Raw genomic sequence first — 20,364 nt, 5'->3', positions numbered from 1 at the left:
TTGCTGGCAGGCCAGTTTTGGCCCGCGGGCCGCCTATTGCCAACCACTGCTCTAGAGGCTCTAGATGCTTAATAAAGCTACATTTGGGATAAACTGATTACGTTTACCCAATTTTACCATTAAGAAATGGCAACCACCCCATTGCATTGTGGGGGAGTTTTGCTTGAGCAGGTTATATTCACATTTCCTTCTGAAAATGTAAAATCTAGTTTGATATGTTGTTTGAAATAAGTCATTTTGATATCTCAGCACATTTTAGAGGTCAGTGTTTAATATAATAATCTGTATAATTAAACATCTTTATAATTTATCTTAGTCAGATGTTGAGTTTGTTAAGATATTTTAGTGATTCACGAGCCTCAGTGCGACCGTTAGTTACATCACTGCTGTTGAGATCAATAATGTAGCATAAAATCGTCCATAATTGCAAGTCTTCTGAAGACATGTCTGTGTGAGGAACAGATCCAAAAGTAATTAATTACTTACAGAAAATCTTCCTCTCTATGATCTGCCTGTTCACATGACAATTCACCAGCGAACTTGGTTTTCATTCAAACAAGCATGCAGCATTCAGCGCCATATAAGGAAAAGGGGAGGAGTCGAAACTGTGCTTAAACCTCATTGGCTCTCACATGTCAAGTATTTCAATATTTACAATCCAAATAAGAACTGAAGGTTCAATGTGCCACCGTGGATGAGATATACAGGGTCAAACACAGATACAATATGGTTCATTATCTCACCACATCTTCGATTGGGGAAATCACAGAATAAAGTTGAATTAAACGCCAATGTACTACAAAGATCCCACTGCTATGCAAGTGCAGTTTTTGTAATTCACCCTTATTTATAACAGCAATTGGTAGAACTTATTAGCAAAAATAGTTTTGAGCATGTGCTTCCCTGTGATGTAAAAGCTAAACCAAACCACTTTAACTGGCCTGGCTAAAATCATTTTTCATAAATTACACAAATTTGAAGCATCTTTTTATAGAGCGAAAAATATATGCCCATGGTTACTGAAAAAAAAAAAAATCATTTCCTGTTCTCATCACACTCGTAGGTGGCTGAAGTGAATCTTGGTTTGACCTACAAGAGCAAAAGAAAACCGCAAGCACTTGCTGGTTGATCTTTAACACACTGCAACCCTGCAAACACACTTATAACAAAACTCTTTTACCTACTAAAAATACTGGTTAAAGAGCATTTTCTTAAATTGCACACTTTTGATTTTTTTTTTGCTGTTATTTTTTATGACAATTGTTTTTGTCAAAGATACACTATGTCGAATTTAACCAGAGAGATAACAGAAATAATAGAAAATCAAATTTACAGTAAAACCTGGAGGAGAGGTACTGGCATAAAGTCCTTTAATTGTAATACATTTGTGTTTAAAATGTACATTTGTGTAGTTTCTGCCATTGATTATTTCTTATGAAAGTAAAATAGTCAAGTCACAATAATTTGCTGATCATAAATCAGTAAATGTTGGAGGTGAATTGGTGAACGATCAGCTCTTAGTCTTTATTGTCTTCTGCTCACAATGGATGTTGATCTTCTGTCTCTCTCTGTTCAGTCTCATGTGTCTCACTGTGGGTTTCCTGAGTAAGTCTGTTTAATTAAACTGAACTGAGACCCTGAACCTTCACCAGTTTTCTGTGGCTTTGACGGAAAAAAACAGCCTGTTTACAAAAAAAAAAAAAATTATATATATATATATATATATATTAATCATTTCTGAATGTGTTACAAAGTAAAATGCATTAAATGAATATTCAGATTTCAGACTCAAATTTTCCCCATTGCAGATTATAAACCTTTCAATCAGATCATTACACAAATGTTTCTGTGGGATCTGGAAACACTTTCACCAGTATGTAAATCCTGTATTAATTTAATGCAGTGACAATTTTTAAAATTAAATATAGTGTAAAAAAATAATATCACTGATTGTAACATCTTTGGACAACGAATACATTTTTTTAAATTTTTATTAAAAAAAAAAAAAAAAAACATAACATAAATTCTACAGTAAAATATACTGAAAAACAACCCCAGATGGCAAAAAAATCATTGAAACAATGTTAAATCAATGCGTCAATGTTAACATTTCAACATTTTTTCAACATTAATTGTGGGTGCAAAAGTGATGTTGATTCAATGCAATTAATATTGGTTCATTACCATTGTTTCAATCATTGCTGGGACAGAACAATAATTGAAAAACATTTCAATTATTACATAAAGCAAAACTGTAATTAGTTAATACATAAAGCAGTTTTCAATGTGCTAAAATAACTGTCAATGTCCTGCTAGCGGGCGCTTGGCACTGTTTTATTTATTGCCTTTTTTTGTATCACATATTTTAGTTAACCATCATAAATTAGGTGTCATTCGAAAGTTTAAAAAAATCAGAATTCATCCTGTGAAAACTGTTTTAAAATTGGACATTGCGTTGCCATGGAAACAGTACTTTAAACCCTTTTAGTGGGCTCCTCCCCCTAGTGGGCATTGTCTTTGGACCATCTTTCTTTGGGCAAATTTATTTTAACTAATTTATAGTCAAAACTTTTCTAATCTTGACAAAACACATATTGTCGGAAAGGTCTTAATCTCAAGTTTCCATATATTGGCATAGTTATTTTGTGATAGAAGTGATATTTTGACAGAAATGTATTAATTTGTTACAAGAGAATGCATCAAAACAATTTCAATGGAATGTGGATGACACACATTTTTGGTACAGCGCCTACACAAAATCTCATGGGAACTTTAATTTTTGTGATATCAACTTCAATATCAATTTTATAGGAAAAAGTATTTTGTAAAATATATATTTTATATAAAATAAAAAAAATGGTACAGTATATTTGATTTGCAGTAAATTTAAGTGAAGTTCCCATCTAATCTTCCAATCAACAGCCAGAATATATAAGCAGCTGCTTAGCTCTCTTCAGTCTCAGCTGTTCCAGCATCCCTCCACCTCCCCAAACTACACCTTCATCTCAGGTTCCTTGCCTTATGTAATCATATCTTATATTTATTCACTGTGGGGGTATATCAGAGCTCGAGTTGAAGCTGCTTTATTGAGCTCCTCATCAGTGGACAGTTAACCAAATAAGTTAACCTAATACCTTAAAGATTATATGGGAAACAAACTTGTTAAACTTCTTTAACTTTTTCATAATTTTCATAATAAAAGTGTTTTCACTTCAGCAACAATCTGCCACATTAAAACAAGACCAAACTTAGGTCTATATTCCAAAGCATTCTTGAATTACAACAGTTGAAGTTTGGATAGTGCATTTTCACATGTATGCTCAAAAAGGGGTTAAAAATTATCTTCCTCATAATCTCTCTGTAGTATCTTTTGTATATATAAAACTAAAGTAGGTCAAAGATCAATAATCAATAATCAACGATGAGAAACTTTTTTAACTTGAGCTGCTGCTATTGATCTGCTATTAAAGAGGTTTTCTGTGCCAAGAGCTGCACTTTAAATATACACATCTTTGCATCTGGAGTGGAAACTTTATAGTGCATTTTGTGTCACTTAAGGTCTGTATTTCCTGTTTTTATCACACCCTCACATAAACTGAGATGAACTGAGACAAACTCTGTACACACACCAGTAAAACTCTGACACATCTGCTATTTTAAACATGTGAAGAAGAAACATGATCAGCAGCGGAAACTATAAAGTGTCTCATGATTCAACAGACTGAACGACCCTGATCAATAAAACATCTGTTTAACACTAAACTATGGATTATAAGTAGATTTTTATTAACTAACTATAAACATAAGCAATACTGGTACAAAGTGTGCTGATCTGTGATCTGTTATAAGTGAGTTAGTTGAGTCTCATGCGGTGACTGACCGTGGCGTAATCAGAGTGAATCTGGTCCTTACTGAAGGAGACTGTAGCGTCACTGAGAGACTCTTCATGCTTCTGGAAACTGACAGACGTGTACAGGAGCTCATCAGAGGGGATTGTGGGTAATTCATCAGGAGCTGATCCAGGATCTGTGAGAGAATCATGTCTGCTGTCTGCATATAATGACTGAACATGGAGAAAATAGAGAGAATTTGAAAAGAGAAAATAATATAGGGACAGTATATTTATGTACACACACACACACTGATGCTCACCATTGTATTTTCCTCTCTCTTTCTCTTGTCTGATGTTGAGGTTCTTCCTAATAACCCAAAACAAAATGAATCGATCAGTAAGAGAAAGACAAACTAGATCAAACTGGAGACGAACAGCAGCATCTGAGACAGAAACTCATTGAGTCAGTGAGATTTTACTGCTGCTGACAGTCAGAAGATTCAAGCAGCTCAGAGACACTACAATAACTAATTATTAATTTGTTTCAACAGATAATAAATGATCAAACCTCGTCTCTTTTGTCTTAATTTACACACAGTCAGAGTGAATCCACCAATCAGCAGCAGAATCACACACACACAAATAATGATGATCATGGAGGAATCTGAAAATAAAACACATTAAAGAGAAAATAAAAGGCATTAAAGAGAATTCAAAAGAAACACATGAATAACATAATATCTACACAAATATTAAGCTTTATGATATTCATTTTTAGCACTTTTCTATGTAACATAAATATCTGTTTTAAAATTTACGTTATAAATACATTTTATGCAACATTATAAAAACATTTAAAAACATTATAAAACAGCTGCAAGCAGCAATTACCGGGATTCAAGTGCTTTAAGGCCTTTAAGCATATGTGTAAAAATGTATTATGTTTTCTTTAGCAAGCCTGTAACCACCTAGTTCATGGAAAACAGCATTTACAGCCAATGCCAGCAATTTACTAAATTTGACTTTATTTACTTCATAAATTTACTTCATAAATAAAGTCAATCTGGTTAGTAATAAGTGAAGCTGGTAATGCTGTTTGTGGAGTTGTTTAATCATCCTCTGTTGAGATCTTGAGAGATTTAATGTCTTTCATCTTCAGTTGATTTCATCTAAGGCTGTGGCTGAAGTCAGTTGTAGTTCTTGTGTTTCTGCTTGTCTCTTTTTCTGTTCTCTTCTTTCCTTCAGTGATTCTGCTTGTTAACAGGCTTATTAAGTCTGAGATGACTCCATAGTTAATATACACAGATTTTGTGGCTGAGATAAGGTTCAGTTTAGGTTTATTTCTTTGCTCTTGGCTGACATGTGGCATTGCTATGGCCTGCTTGTGGCCCAGATCTGGCAAACAGAAACGGCCCACACAAGGACCGTAATTCATTGCAGCATGTGGGCCAGATCATCATGCCACATGTGCCAGATGTGGGCCGGATCTGGGCCGACACAATGTTGCTATCTGGGTTACTTCTTGCATACGGGTGCTAATCCTTTGCCTCCAACAGAAAGACCATGCCTTTATCTGGACTGACAAGTACCAGAAAGCATTCAATACCCTTCGGCAAGCATTGATTGAGGCTTCAGTTCTTGTTCCACCTGACACCGCACTGCCTTTTGTTTTAGACATGGACTCAAGCATTGTTGGTATGGGGCCGGTGTTATCGCAGGAAGGGCTAGATGGAGAGAGGGTGGTGGCATACTTTAGCAGGGTCTTTAACAAGTGCGAGAGGTGCTACTGTGTCACAATAATGGCCTTGAGTAATAATGGCCTTGAGGCACTTCAAATACTACCCTTCACAATAAGGACAGACCATGCTGCACTCCAATGGTTGATGTCCTTCAAGGAGCCTGAAGGTCAAGCTGCCCAAAGAACTCCAGACATACAACTTCACTCTAGCTCATAGACCTGGATCTAACCATACCAACGCCAATGCTTTTTCATGTCACCCTTGTGCTGCTGAGGGCTGCTGTCACTATGAAAAGAGAGGCAGAGGAGAGAGAACTGTGTCAGGAGAATGAGCCAGCACAGCCTTCATGTGGGGCACTGAGGGTGGTTGACACACCAGAGTGGAAGTTGCAGAAGGAGCAGCATGAGGATATGAGGCCTATGCCGTGTTGGCTGGAGGCACAGCGGAGACCCGATTGGGGGGATATTGTGGGGTGCTCGTTATTCACAAAGGGACCGTGGTCTTAATTCAACAATGATAGAGTGCTCCAGCAGACATGGAAGGAGCCCGCCACCAGGGAGGATAGACGGCAAAATATAGTGCTTTGTGCAAACAAAAACAGTGTTAACAGCTTGTCATAGGAGTATGGGGACCGGCTATTTCCAAAACACTCTGCCACCTTCACCAAGGGTTCTACTTGGGCCAGCACAAAAGGGACCTGGGGGATTTCTGTCACAGATGTGATGCCTGTGCAGCCTATAAGGGCCCTCTTGATCAGTGCCATGCCAATCTTCAGAAGGCTGTAGGAACACCAATGGAAAGAACAGCTGTAGACATCATGGGACTCTTCCCCTTCACAGACATAAGTAACCGTTTTGTGCTCACTGCTATGGACTACGTGGTATGGCAGAAGTCATTTATAGTGATCAGGGGAGGAATTTTGAATCCAAGCTGCTTTGCAGCCCTGTGTCAATGGCTTGGCATGGAGAAAACATGCACAATACCCCTGCATTCCCAAGGTAATGGCCTTTTTGAAAGTTTTAACAGGACCTTGGCACAGCAGCTAGCCATTCTTACTGCTGACCATCAGCAAGACTGGGACACACCTTTCATTCTCATGGCCTACAGATATGCGGTACAGGACTCTGTGCACCCCTGCTTTGCTTATGTTGGGACATGAGCTTTGAAGTATGCAAGGCAGTTGCAGGATCAAATGGAAAGAGCCCATGTGTTTGCTAGGGATCTATTGGAAAAGGCAGGTATGAAACAGAAGAGGAACTATGATGCTGGGAGCAAGAGAAGGAACTTCCAGGCTGGTAATTCAGTTTGAGTGTACAGCCCAAAATGAAATGAGGACGCTCTCCAAAACTTAGCCGCCACTGGGTGGGCCCCTGCCTGGTTCTAGAGAGGGTGGGAGAGGAAGTATATAGGGTGCAGATGCCACCTAGAGGCAGGAAGGTAGCCCTGCACAGAAACAGGCTGGTCCCATACAGGGGTAATCTGACCATCTCTTTTCAAAAGAGGAAGCCCAACCCCCTTGCCTCACAAAACAACATGGACATTGACCCCATGCCACACACATCAGTTGTTCATGAGTCCCTTTCCCTAAACACCCCCCATTCAGCCACTTTTGGACTTTCCCCTGTGTCCCTTGTCTCAATCAGCCATACCCTTGCAAGCTCGGACTTTCAGTCTGATATGCAGTCAAGGAGGTAGAGGTGCTGGCCTGGGCACCTCAAAGACTTTGGGGGGCAGTGTAATGTCATTACAAATGTTGAAGGACACTGGTTAATGTGAGGAGGTTCAAAAGTGTTAATTTAATAAGAATTGGTTCTAGCTCTTAGTCCCATGTTCAATTTAAGGGGCGGGGCTTCTGCTATGTCATGGGGCTAGAGAGTTAGGGAATATATAGCAGGAGTTCAGAGTTGGAAGAGAATGTTCAGAGTTAGTTCAAGAGTGAGAGCAGTGAGCTATATTTTTTTACTCTTATATATAGCATGGGTTGCGGCCAAACTAGTAAGTAGTAACCTTGCATTTTTTTTAATAAAGTCTCAGAACGACTATGAACCCGTCTGGTTTCTACTAGTAGCTAAATGCTACAGTATGTTAATCTCTCTACTGCATAATTACACATCACCTGTGTTTTACTTCATCTGCCTCTGTTGACTCTCATGTGTCACAGCCATAGTTTCACATATTCAGATAATAAACCTTCCTCACCCTCGTTCATGATGACGATCAGATGAGTGTAAAGATAATTCACGTCTCTCTCTAATGTCACTGCACACCAGTATTTCCCAGCATCCTCTGCTGTCAGTCCAGTGATGGTCCCAGTGAAGACACTTGCAGTGACGTCATCATTCAGAGTCAATCTGTCAGTCTTGGTCTCTTTCTCTTCATTGAGAGTATTTCTATCTCTAGTGGAGCACTTCCCCTTACAGAGAGACTTTGACTTTGATTTATAGATTGAATCATAAGGGCGGATGATCTCAGCAGATTCTCCTTCACGTCTCACTACTGGAGCCACTGCAAACCAACAAACACAGACATTTAACACACATGATTCTGTATATACTGTATTTACTACAATGAAATCATCTGAATTCACTCACTGAAGAGGTTGAGCTGAATTTTGGTGGTCAGGGAAATGAAAGTCAAATGTGTGTCTCTGGTTTCTGCTCCACACCAGTAAACTCCAGCATCTCTCACGCTCACATTACTGATGCTCACTGTAAAAACTCTCATATTTCTCTCAGATGAAGGACTCATTTGTGTTACTTTAGATATCCTCATTATCTGGCAGATGTGATTATCAACCTCTTTGCAGAAATGAACTTTATGTTCCTCTGGGATCTGACAGATGATGTTGACTTCTTCACCAAGATGAGCAGATTGTGTCACAAACATTGCATCTGTAAGCCAAGAGACATTACATAAAAATCAGATCAGATAATTCAAACATTCAATATAAAGTATATCGTGTTCCTCACCGTCTGTGATGTTCAGCTGAAGTTCAGTGAAGCTCTCAGTATAGTGAGACACATTCACTCCACACCTGTATGTTCCTGCATCTGCAGCTTTCAGCTCTCTAAAAAACACCATCAAGCCTCCTGCTCTGGTGTCGTCATATAAAGAAACATCTCCATTCTCCATCCATTCATCCTGAACTCCTGGATTCTTCCTCTCTGAACATCCATCTGATTCTTTACAGATGTATTTTGTCTTGGTTTTGTATTGAGGATGTTCAAACTTGATCATCATACGACCTCCTGAGTGTCCGGTCGCTCTAAACATGCCCACTTTAGCTGTCAATCACAAATATCACAACTAATTGAATTCTCCACAAACAGAGATGGTAGAAACTTTAAAACCAGATTTAAATGAGTTTGTTTTACTTACTAATAATATGCAAATTAATTTCATTAATGATGGAGTATCTGTACGATTGTCCTCTGACCAAAACTCCACATAAATAAACTCCTCCATCATCTGGTCTCACAGCAGTAATTCTCACACTGAAGATATTGTTCTGTCTGTTATCATAAATGCTCAATCTTTCCTTCTGATCCCATGTGTCAGTAGGGGAGATCACCTCTTCACTGATGTCATTTCCTGTTTTGAATATACTCTTACTAGCATTCCTTTGATTCCATGAATATTCACAGGTGAAAGCAGCAGCTTTTCCACTCTTTGCTATCACTGTCTTTGACACTCCACAACACAAATCTGTCAAGATTCAAGGTTTTATTTGTGAACTGGGAGAACTACATACAAATATGAAAAAAAAGAATCATTGAAAAATGGTTTATTTTCTGTACTCACCCATAATGTGCAAATGAACAATATTAATAATGAAGTAACTGAATGAGTGTCCTCTGATCCAAACTCCACATAAATAAACTCCTCCATCATCTGGTGTCACAGCAGAAATTCTCACACTGAAGAAGTTATGTTTGTCATCATCCGAAATACTGAATCTTTCTTTCTTCTTCCATGTGCTGTAAATGGTCTTAATGGACTCGTTTCCTTCTTTGAATATGATCTTGGGATCTTTAATATGATTCTGTGAATATTCACAGGTGAAATGGGCAGCTTCTCCACTTTTCAACATCACTTTCTTTGACGCATTACAACATGAATCTGTAATTCACATAAAAAATGATCACACACACACATAGGTATGTATGTATGTATGTGTGTACAGTATGTATATATTAGGTTTTGATATGATCATTACTTTTTCTACACAAACTTTGATCTTAAAATGACTGGCCTTCTTTCACTTTCAAAGTCATATCGATGTACCATTCGCCATCAACCCCAATCCGGTAAGTTCCAGCATCTTGTGTGATCACATCTCTAATGTAGATCATGAGGTTTCCATAAAAATTGCAAATTAAAGTGAATCTTCCTTCATTAATCCATTGATCATGTTTTCTATAATGTATTATTGTTGTACTCTGTAGCTTTCTCATGTATTTAGCTTTGTCTCTATGCCAAGTTTTCCATGAACTAACAAGAAGGCTTCCTCCAGAATATCCAGTGACACTAAAGCATCTCACTGCACCTGTCAATCAGATTGATACTGTGATCAGAAACCTCATGAACAGAAAACAGCATCATTACTGCAGTGATGAAAGAGAAAAGCTCTGACCTGAGATCAGGTAGAAAGTGAAGAAGATGAGGAGGATCTTCATTGTGAGTTGAGTTCAGTCTTCTTTATGCTGAATGTTCTCTGTGTGAATCTCTACATCTGTCTGCTTTAGTTACTTCCTCTTTATTCAGCTCTTTATCAGTAATGAGCAGCTTTACTGGCCCCTCCCACCATCAGCACTGACTGAATATTACATTAATCACACTGAAAGAGCGCCACCTAGTGGATATGACTAAGTATGTGAGGCAGTTCTGCACTGGACAGTGCACAGGTAAAACAGATTTGAGTATCTGGTGACCATTATTTTAACCACTACGCACTTCAACAAACCTGCAGCTTAAATTCAAATACACTCAAATACATGAAACATTATGTTTGCATTCTTGACCACATTGGTGCGCTCATGACATATATTTTTGTACAAATTGTAAATAGTGTAGTAAACAGTTATGAGTCATTAGAATTTAAATGGGAATGCCACTAGGGGAACCAGAGAATACAATTTTGGTTTTCTTTTAATTGAGTTTCAGAAATGTTGATGACATCCAGATTTTTACATTATCCATACAAGCCTGTTGTTATCTGAGTGTTTAAGGGGCAGATAATTCTGGGTGTCATCAGCTTAGCAATAAAAAAAAACACACTGTGCTTCCTAAAAATAGAGCCCAGAGGGAGCATATACAGAGAGAAAAGGTTTAATGCAAGTATAGATCCCTGCAGAACCTCCCATGGGAGATTCGCAGCTGAAGAATAACAACTTAGCATAACGGTGATCGGACAGAGAATGAGTGTGAGGGACCAACTTATATAGGAAGTACAAACAAGGATGATTATTGAAACACAGCTGACACATATGAATTCAAATGAGGAGCGGGAAAATAGAACAAAGGAAAACATGATGAGAATGAAAACAAACTAAAAGTCCATGATAAAGAAACTAAACAGAACAGACTTGTGACATATCGCCACCCTCCAGAAAGGTGCGACCTTGCACCGTGATGGAGCGGACAAGGGAGGTGGTTTTAGAGGAGGATGAAGAGGTGGTGAAGGGATAGTGATGGGAGGACAACAATCTCCTGGCGGTGACGGTGGATATAGTCCACTGGCACAGACCCAGAGCTCCCCATTGCCAACAGCTCATGGCAGAGTTGAGAGAGGGAGCAGCCAAGGGGGTGTAGTGACTGACGACAGCTGGGGGACGACTGCGGGAGATGAGGACGAAGGATCCATAGGCGCAGACGGAGAGCCGATGTAATCGAGCGACATTGCTGGCACAAGAGACCAAGGTGATGCCGTGGCGAAGATCGCCGAAGGCGGAGCCACAGTACCCGAGGGCTGAGGTGGAGCCGGTGTGACGGAGGACAGAGGCGACAGCGAAGGGAAGGAGGAACTCGCTGCAGCTATAGGGGTGGAGTGACGGAGTGCAGCAGACGGCCCGCAAGTCCGTGGCAGAAGTGGTGTGACGACTGACCAAGGGGGAGCCGGCAGGACGAGGGAACCCGGTGGAGCTGCATGTCCGAGGGTCTCCGTTGGAGCCGAAGGTGGGAGGAGCCAAGACGGAGCCAACAGGTCAACAGGCAGAGATAAAGCGAAGAGATCCGAGGCCGGAGGCGGAGCCCCAGGATCCTCTCGCACTGACGCTGCTGATGGTAACACGACCTGCGGCTCGACGTCAATGCAGTGCATCCACGGAGATGGCACAGGGCTGTTGACATCTGGCAGCGGCTGGGCTGGAGGACTGGCTGAGCTACCAGTGATGGAGGTGGTAAGGATCTTGATGGAATGACGGTGAGTATGACACAATCCATACAGTCAATAGTACTTTTCAAAAACAGTGATGATGATGAAAGTACTGGGTAGGAGTTGATAGTTCTTCATTGAAGTTGATCAGCCAGTCCTCATTCTCTGTCGTCAAGACTCATTTGTCCGCTGATGTCGCTGGCTCACACCCCCGGTCAGACTTGCGATGAAGCTCCACTTCTGGGGTGAGGGTCAGCTCTGTCCTCTTCTCCTCGGGCTCTGGCTGATGTGTCGTGGCAGGTGGTAGCTCTCCATCTGCGAGGGGCACACACGAGTACTCCGCGGTCGAAGGTATTGATTCGGGCTCTGGGTCTGGCTGTGTTCCAGATCGGGACACGACGCTCTCCAGACACCAAATGACAGTTTCCTTCCAGTCCAGTCCAATGGTGTCTGCGAGGTTGATATGGTGGTGGAACGCTGCCCCAATCCAGAACAGGTCTTTAGGGTCTCGTCGTCCAGTGGGCAGCTGCTCGCCATAAAACAAAAATTCTTTATAAAACAAAATAATTCGGGGGTCTCCTGAGCCATGACGATAAATTTAGCCCTATCGTCCATTTGGGCCGGTCCGATCATCTGTCACATTGATTGCAGGGAAACAGACGAGGGCAGATGAAAATAGATCAATATGACAAAGTTTAATAGCAATCCAAAAAGGCAGGTAGACAGATATTGCAAACAACTTAGCACAACGGTGATCAGACAGAGATAAGTGTGAGGGACCAACGAGGATGCAAACGAGGATGATTAATGAAACACAGCTGACACGCATGAATACAAATGAGGAGTGGGAAAACAGAACAAAGGGACATGATGAGAATGAAAACAAACTATAAGTCCATGATCATGAAACTAAACAGAACAGACTTGTGACACAATTTACAAATTGAATTTATTTTCCTAAAATTTTCCCATGTTAAGGAAGATGATACTGTGTGACCTTTTCCATGTGGATTAAGAACAGAGTCAATAATAGAAAAAAAGCCTTATACTTATGGCAATTTTGATTTTTAATGTCTGAGTAATATTTCATCTTAGCAATCGTTGCTGCTTTTTGGAAATTAGACAGTGCAACCTGCAGGGCTTCATAGTTAACTTGAAGTTTGAGCATTTTCCATTTGCATTCTGCTTGTCTGCATTTCTGTCAGAGAAAGGGTGTAGTCATTTAACCAGGGCATTGTTTTAACTTTAATTGATTTAGGTTTTAATGGGGCAACAGAGTCTAAAATGCAAAGACAGGTGGAATTAAAAAGAGCAAGATGATCATCCATGTCTAAATGAGTCAAGGGGGTTCTCTAACAGATCAAAAGAGCAGCTTTCTCTATACAACTGGGAAAAATTATTGATAGTATTGGAGTTAAACATGCAAGACCATCTGGCGGCCCCATGTGGTTTTATATGCTGAACATGCAAAGAGACAGAGAAAAAGAAGAGGCTTATGATCAGAGAAGTTAAGATCAGAGATAGTCATAACAGTAAGGGGCAGATGATGTGACAAACCCGGGTCTAACATATACCTATGACCCTGAATGTGAGTAAGGCCCTTCACCCACTGTATGAGATCAAATGATTCAACCAGGTTTAAAAAGTTTAGCCAGAGAGTCAGATCCACAACAGATATGAATATTTAAGCCCCCAAGAACTATCAGTCGATCATGTTTTATCACTTAGAAGAGCTGCAAATTCCTCAGTGAAATCCTTGGAAGGTTTAAGAGGATGGTAGATCAAGTCTTATTTACCAGTGAGCAAGCGTTGATCAGCGCCATCCTGGCCTGCACTGTATCATATGTCTGCCGTGAATTGCAACAAAACTGGCGGAGATTACCTGGATTTACACCTCCGCAGCGAAGCCGTGGCGAGATCCCAGCATCGGAATAGCAGATGTAGTCTGGAGTAACCAGTTGAATCCAGTGATATGGTTCTTCCAGGGACCACCAGTAGATGAAGCAGTCTCCGATCAGGGTAGTGGAGAAAGAAAGCAGACAAGCATATGATGACAGCTGCATTGCCAGATGAGACTTTAGTTTAAGGGCTATTCCTCCATGCTTTCCACATCTCTGACGACTGTGGCAGTTCCTCAAGTAAATAGTGCAGGAGGGGTGGAGGAGAAACACTGGAATGTCCACCAAACAAGGAAGGGCACAGTAACAGGGCCCTCTAAGATCATTATGCAGATGTTCAATAAAACCTTGACTATCTAAAAGTTGTGCACGATCATAGACCTGCTGGGTGGAGCAGTGGTGAATTAAAAGCAACACGACATAAATAAAAACAAGCAGAGCACCAGAGAGACGGCATGCCAACAACAACGACGCCATCATCTCACCTGAAAATATCTTGGAAACAGTAGCCAGTTGTTTTAATTGTCCAATTTGAATTCAGCTAATCAAAATACATAACAAATAGCACATCTCTGAAGCAGACTTCTTCTAAAAATTGTAGACCAGTGAAATCAGGGTTAAATAAAGTACCATAACATTTGTCCACATGCTTCATGCTTCATACTGCAAGTTTTATGAAGCCAAAAATAGCTTTGTGTGAAAAAAACAGGTTTTAACTTTGAACCTTCTATTATATTCTGCCAGTTGAAACTACAACTCACCTGTGAACCTTGTTTTTAATCAGGTGGATGCGCAGCGCCTATTTAAGGAGAAAAATTAGGTGAAGAAACTGCCTATAAATGTCACTGACCCACAAATGTATCGCCATCACAGACCATTTCCACTAGTGGTAAAGGTGCAGAAGTGATTTCTGAGAAGCACTGTTGATATTTGAAATCGACACCTGAACAAACACACCCCTCCCTTCATTGATTCGGCCCTAAAATAATGAACGCGCAATGCACCAGACAGCTCACACAAGTATGGATGAACCAACAACAACAACAACAACAGCATCAAAAACCAATACTCACATATAGAGCAGAAACAAAGCAACCTCAGTGTCCGTTTTCAGGCCTTCCCGCTCTTTAGCGTCTCTGCAATGCTTTAAAACTTTTCGGATTTAAAACGCAGGTCCTAAAGCTCTGGTTTGATTGTAACCTATTCTCCCAATTATATTCCCCTGACCTTTTCCTCTTTTCCTCTGATATCTCAGTCATCTCTCTTTCTACAGTCTTTCTTCAAATCTCCCTCTTGCTCACTCTCTCTCCTCCCCCATCATGAGCGCATACGCCCCCTATTGCTGATTGGCTACAAGAGTGTTGTGGTGATTGGTTCAATCCACTTTGTTTTTTCTCCTATTTACACAGCCAGGACTTATTATGTACAAACTTATTTTTTCAGCACACATAGAACAGACATGTAGCAAATATTCACAAAATTATTTGTTTAGGTATTGCTTTAAATTTCCAACAGTGTTTCTCAGAATGTATTACATACTGCACCTTTAATAGCCTGTCTGAAACACAACTGCACAAAAGAACAAAAAAAAAAAAATCAAAAAAATAATTTTGAGTTTCAATCTAAACCAAAAGAATATGAAACTGGCAAAATGTGTCTAAAGATCATGTATGAATGCAATACCGTATCCACTTCAGTTGTCCTGTATGGTGATCGGGAGGGTTTGGTTCACTTAGTTTTGTCGTGGCCAAAACATATAAACTTGTGGGAACGTAATTCCAGGTTGCTATGGTCGCACAGGTTGTATATGCATTTAACTTGTGGCCATGATTAGTAGATGTCGTTCCCTCAACATAAATAAGCCTTTACATTGCGTGGCCAGGATATAAGGATGTCGTTACCTCAAAAAAATGATCTCGTGGCCATAACTTATCACGTTCCCACGAGTTAATATGTCACAACAAAACTAAGTGAACTGAACATGTCTCCTCCTGGTCACCGTAGTCCTGTAACTGGACAATGGAAGGTTGAGTCCAGAAAGCAGTAATGTAACTAAATATACTTTAATGAAACACACTTTCAGTGATTCTCAGACTTGAAAAAAAATGGCTATAGATGATTTACAGGAAACAATAGGAATATAGATTTGTTTTCTTTATGAATAAAATATAAGATTCTATAGTTTAAGCGCATTAAAATTACACATATTAAACACACACAGAATTATTTAATGAACTGGTATCATAACATGAATGAAATTAAATGAAAAACAACAATCAAGTTAATGCGTACAGCAGTTCTGAGATGAAGCAGCCTTCCTCACAATATATTTTTGACTGAAATCCTGGTATGTACAAAAAAAAAAAAAGACAGCTCTGAACAGAGTACAAATGATGATTCTCAAGCTTCATCATAAAGGTTGGTTGAACTTGTGTCTGTTTAAGAGCTGCTATAAATGAGTCTTTATATGGTTTCAATAGCTGGTGTGTCTCATTTGGAGTGGAAACTTTACAGTATATTCTATATGTGTCACTCAGGGGTTTATTTTCCTGTCTTCATCAAGACCTCAGATAAACTGAGATGACAAACTATTTTAAACATGTGCAAGAAGCAACATGAGCAGCAGCAGAAACTTTAAAGTGTCTCATGATTCAACAGGCTGCAGGATGTCAGTACATTAAAACTGGTAGTAACAAGTGCTGATCTGTGATCTGTTATAAGTGAGTTAGTTGAGTCTCATGCGGTAAATGACCTGTGGTGTAATCAGAGTGAATCTGGTCCTTACTGAAGGAGACTGTAGCGTCACTGAGAGACTCTTCATGCTTCTGGAAACTGACAGCAGAAAACAGGAGCCCATCAGAGGGGATTGTGGGTAACTGTGTGTAAGCGTCGCCTCGTCTCTTGTGTCTTAATTTACACACGGTCACAGTGAATCCACCAATCAGCAGCAGAATCACACACACACAAATAATGATGATCATGGAGGAATCTGAAAATAAAACACACAAACACAGAGTTAATTAAAGAGAAATAAAGAGATGAAGACAATCAGGTCCAGTTTACATTGATGCCTAATCTGTAATCTGCTTTGTTTCTGGTAAGGTTTTATGTTTTGATTTAAGGTACATTTTAACTGGTTTGTTTTTATCTGTTTTACATTAAAACTGATCATGAAATCCAACTCAGTGTGCTTTTATAGTCAACACAAACATCTGTTTTAACTCTTAGTTTGTAAATAAAGAATATACAGCAGAGCAATCGTGAGCCTAAACAAATAAATGTATAATTAATATACAAATAATTATATAATATTATAAATATATAATATTTTTAAATGAAAATATATATTTTATGTTTGATGATCTGTTACTGACTAACATCACTAAGACAGTTTTCACGTGTACTTTATTAATTTGATTATTATTTCAGTCTGCAGTAGAATGAGTGTATTTTAGTCTTTCTTCTGCTGATCTGCACACGTTCGACTTCATCTCTGTGTCTGTCAAGTCCCGTGTGGTCTCACTGTGGGTTTCCTGAATAAGGACCATTAATTCTTCACAGCCAAATTAAACTGAGACTCTGAACCTTCAGCTCAGTTCTGTGGTTTTGATCTGGAATAAACACAGTCATCAAACACACTAAACACCTCCAGAGTAGCTAGTATCTCTAGACAGGGGTGTCCAGTCCTGCTTCTGGAGGGCCAAAGTCCTGTTTAGCTCTAACACACTTGTCTGAAAGTTTATAATAATCCTTTAAACCAAGAGTTCTTGCAGCTAAATTTATGTTTCAGTGAATGACACACACAAAGTTTAATCTAGTGCTGCACAATACACCAACATTAAATAGAAATCGTGATATTGCTTAGTGTGATTTTCAAATTGCAAAGGCTGTGATTTATATAAACATATGCGCTACATGTTTCAAATTGTTTTCAGGGTCTTAGAGTGGCTTGGTTCATTAGTAAAGGGTTAGTTCACCCAAAAATGAAAATTATCCCAAAATTGACTCACCCTCAAGCCACTCTAGGTGTATATGACTTTCTTCTTTCAGCTAAGCACAACAGAAGTTATATGAAAAAATATCCTGGATCTTGGGAGGGAGTAGGTAACTAAGATTTTGAAGCCCAAAAAAAGTGCATCCATCCATCATAAAAATAATCTATATAATAATCCATATTTTTTTCTTACAAAAATGCATTGCTTTGCTTCAGAAGGCCTTTATTAACCCCCTGGAGCCATATGGATTACTTTTATGATGGATGGATGCACTTTTTGTGCTTCAAAATCTTTCACTCCCATTAAAGTGAAATTTTGTAGGTGGCGCTATCAAGCTATTTTGCCAATTCTGAAACCCATATCAGACGTAAATTTTCACCACTTCTGACGCGCGTGCAAAGTTTCAGAGTTTTAGAGCATGTTTAGGCCCTCAAGAATGCGATTCATTTTGGAGAAGAAGAATTGGCTGAGCAATTACAATAGGGTCCTCACACCATCGGTGCTCAGGCCCTAATAAAATAAAATTTACAGCTCCATACTGCCACTATTTAACAGCTTTACAGACACAGGAATGAATGAGTTTTTAAATCTATTTAATCTGCAGTGAGGAACTCTAAACCTCCTCCCAGAAGGCAACAACTCATACTCTGTATACAAAACATTGGATGGATCACAGACAATCTTATTAGCTTGTCTTCAAGTAGCCTGTTCATAAATAGTCTGCAATGACATCTGCTCTTTACTGTGATGCAGTATCTAATTCTCAAGGTAGCCCAGGTCGCAACAGAGCTGCGCCACCAGAAGAAGAAAGTCATATACATCTAGGATGGCTTGAGGGTGAGTAAATTAGGGGTTCATTTTATTTTTTGGGTGAATTAACCCTTTAAGCAACTCTGTGTGTATTATTAATGAGAAGAAACTCTTTCACTCCAATCACTGCACTGTATTCTGCATGAGATTGCATTACACTGGACAATTCAAATGTCATAAAAGGCTGTTTCAGGTCTGTTCATTCATCTCTGCCATCTGTTTGAAGCATTGTTGTCTTTTAGACACATGGTCATAAAATTGTAAATATTACTATAAAATAAATATTTATTGAATACTTGATTTCTGCCATATCAAACTTTTGATTAAGTTTAGGCTTACACTTGTCTAGGTGTGTCCTGGAATGGAAAAGTTTGGGAACTCCTGCTTTAGACCTGGATTAGCTGGTTCAGCTGTGTTTAATTAGGATTGGAGCTAAACTAGTGGTCCTTTAGGAGTCAATCACAAACATCACATAATCAAATCTGCCCCAAACACAGACTGTAGATACTTGTGTACCTGATATGATTGAGCAATTTACTTACTATTAGCATGTAGATGCACAGTGTTAATAATTGAGTTACTGTATGAGTATTTGTTGATCCAAACTCCACATAAATAAACTCCTCCATCATCTGGTGTCACAGCAGTAATTCTCACAGTTATGAGTTTTTTATGTCTGTCATCAGAAACACTGAATCCTTCTTTCTTCTTCCATGTGCTGTAGATCATCTCAATAGAGTCTTTTCCTTCTTTGAATATGATCTTAGGATCATTAATATGATTCTGTGAATATTCACAGCTAAATGTTGCAAATTCTCCAATATTCACCATCACACTCTCTGACACTTTACAATATGAATCTGCAATTGACATAATAAACATTTATTTTATGAACGTAAAAGCTTTGAAATAGTTCTACTACACAAAGACATCTAAAAATGACTGACCTTCTTTGACATTTAAAGTCATATATATACGCCAGTTGTGAAGGACTTCAATTGCATATCTTCCAGCATCATGTTGGTTCAGTTCTCTGATGAAGATCATGAGGTTTCCATCATTGCTTCGAAACAGTGTGAATCGTCCTTCATTAATCCATTTATCATGTTTTATATCATTTATTATTGTTCTCCACTCAGGTAATTTGGCCATATATTTAGTGGAGTCACTGTGCCAAGCCTTTCGTGAATCAACAAGAAGACTTCCTCCAGAATATCCAGTGACTCTAAAGCATCTCACTGCACCTGTCAATCAGATTGATACTGTGATCAGAAACCTCATGAACAGAAAACAGCATCATTACTGCAGTGATGAAAGAGAAAAGCTCTGACCTGAGATCAGGTAGAAAGTGAAGAAGATGAGGAGGATCTTCATTGTGAGTTGAGTTCAGTCTTCTTTATGCTGAATGTTCTCTGTGTGAATCTCTCTGTCTCTACATCTGTCTGCTTTAGTTACTTCCTCTTTATTCAGCTCTTTATCAGTAATGAGCAGCTTTACTGGCCCCTCCCACCATCAGCACTGACTGAATATTACATTAATCACACTGAAAGAGCGCCACCTAGTGGAGGTTACAGTGTCTGATACTGAGAGATCATACAGGTTTCATCTTCTCTATATAAGGACTAATGACAATTTAATACATGATCAGCATTATTTACATCTCCCACTAGAGGGCGTACATGTACATGTAAATCAGGGCACTCTTGGAAATGTCAAA

General features: G+C 39.2%; 1 protein-coding gene and 2 long non-coding RNA genes across 15 annotated transcripts in view; 1 reads left to right on the top strand and 2 right to left on the bottom strand.

Annotated features, from left to right (window-relative positions):
* Positions 1 to 20,364, top strand: part of LOC127508732 (uncharacterized) — a 488,047-nt gene that overhangs the window by 34,496 nt on the left and 433,187 nt on the right. The gene's annotated exons all lie outside the window — the stretch shown is intronic.
* LOC127500999 (uncharacterized) overlaps positions 1 to 20,364 on the bottom strand; it is a 385,015-nt gene that overhangs the window by 12,647 nt on the left and 352,004 nt on the right. The window lies entirely within an intron of this gene.
* Positions 15,829 to 19,820, bottom strand: LOC127508811 (uncharacterized). Its single transcript, XR_007928942.1, has 3 exons — positions 19,595 to 19,820; positions 19,190 to 19,507; positions 15,829 to 16,831 (listed from the first exon to the last, which is right to left on the bottom strand). It is a non-coding gene; the product is annotated as an uncharacterized LOC127508811 (long non-coding RNA).

The sequence above is a fragment of the Ctenopharyngodon idella genome, chromosome 1 (genome assembly GCF_019924925.1).
Source record: "Ctenopharyngodon idella isolate HZGC_01 chromosome 1, HZGC01, whole genome shotgun sequence".
NCBI classification, from domain to species: Eukaryota; Metazoa; Chordata; class Actinopteri; order Cypriniformes; family Xenocyprididae; genus Ctenopharyngodon; species Ctenopharyngodon idella.
The sequence above is the reverse complement of the archived record's forward strand: the minus strand, read 5'-3'. Positions and strand labels throughout refer to the sequence as shown.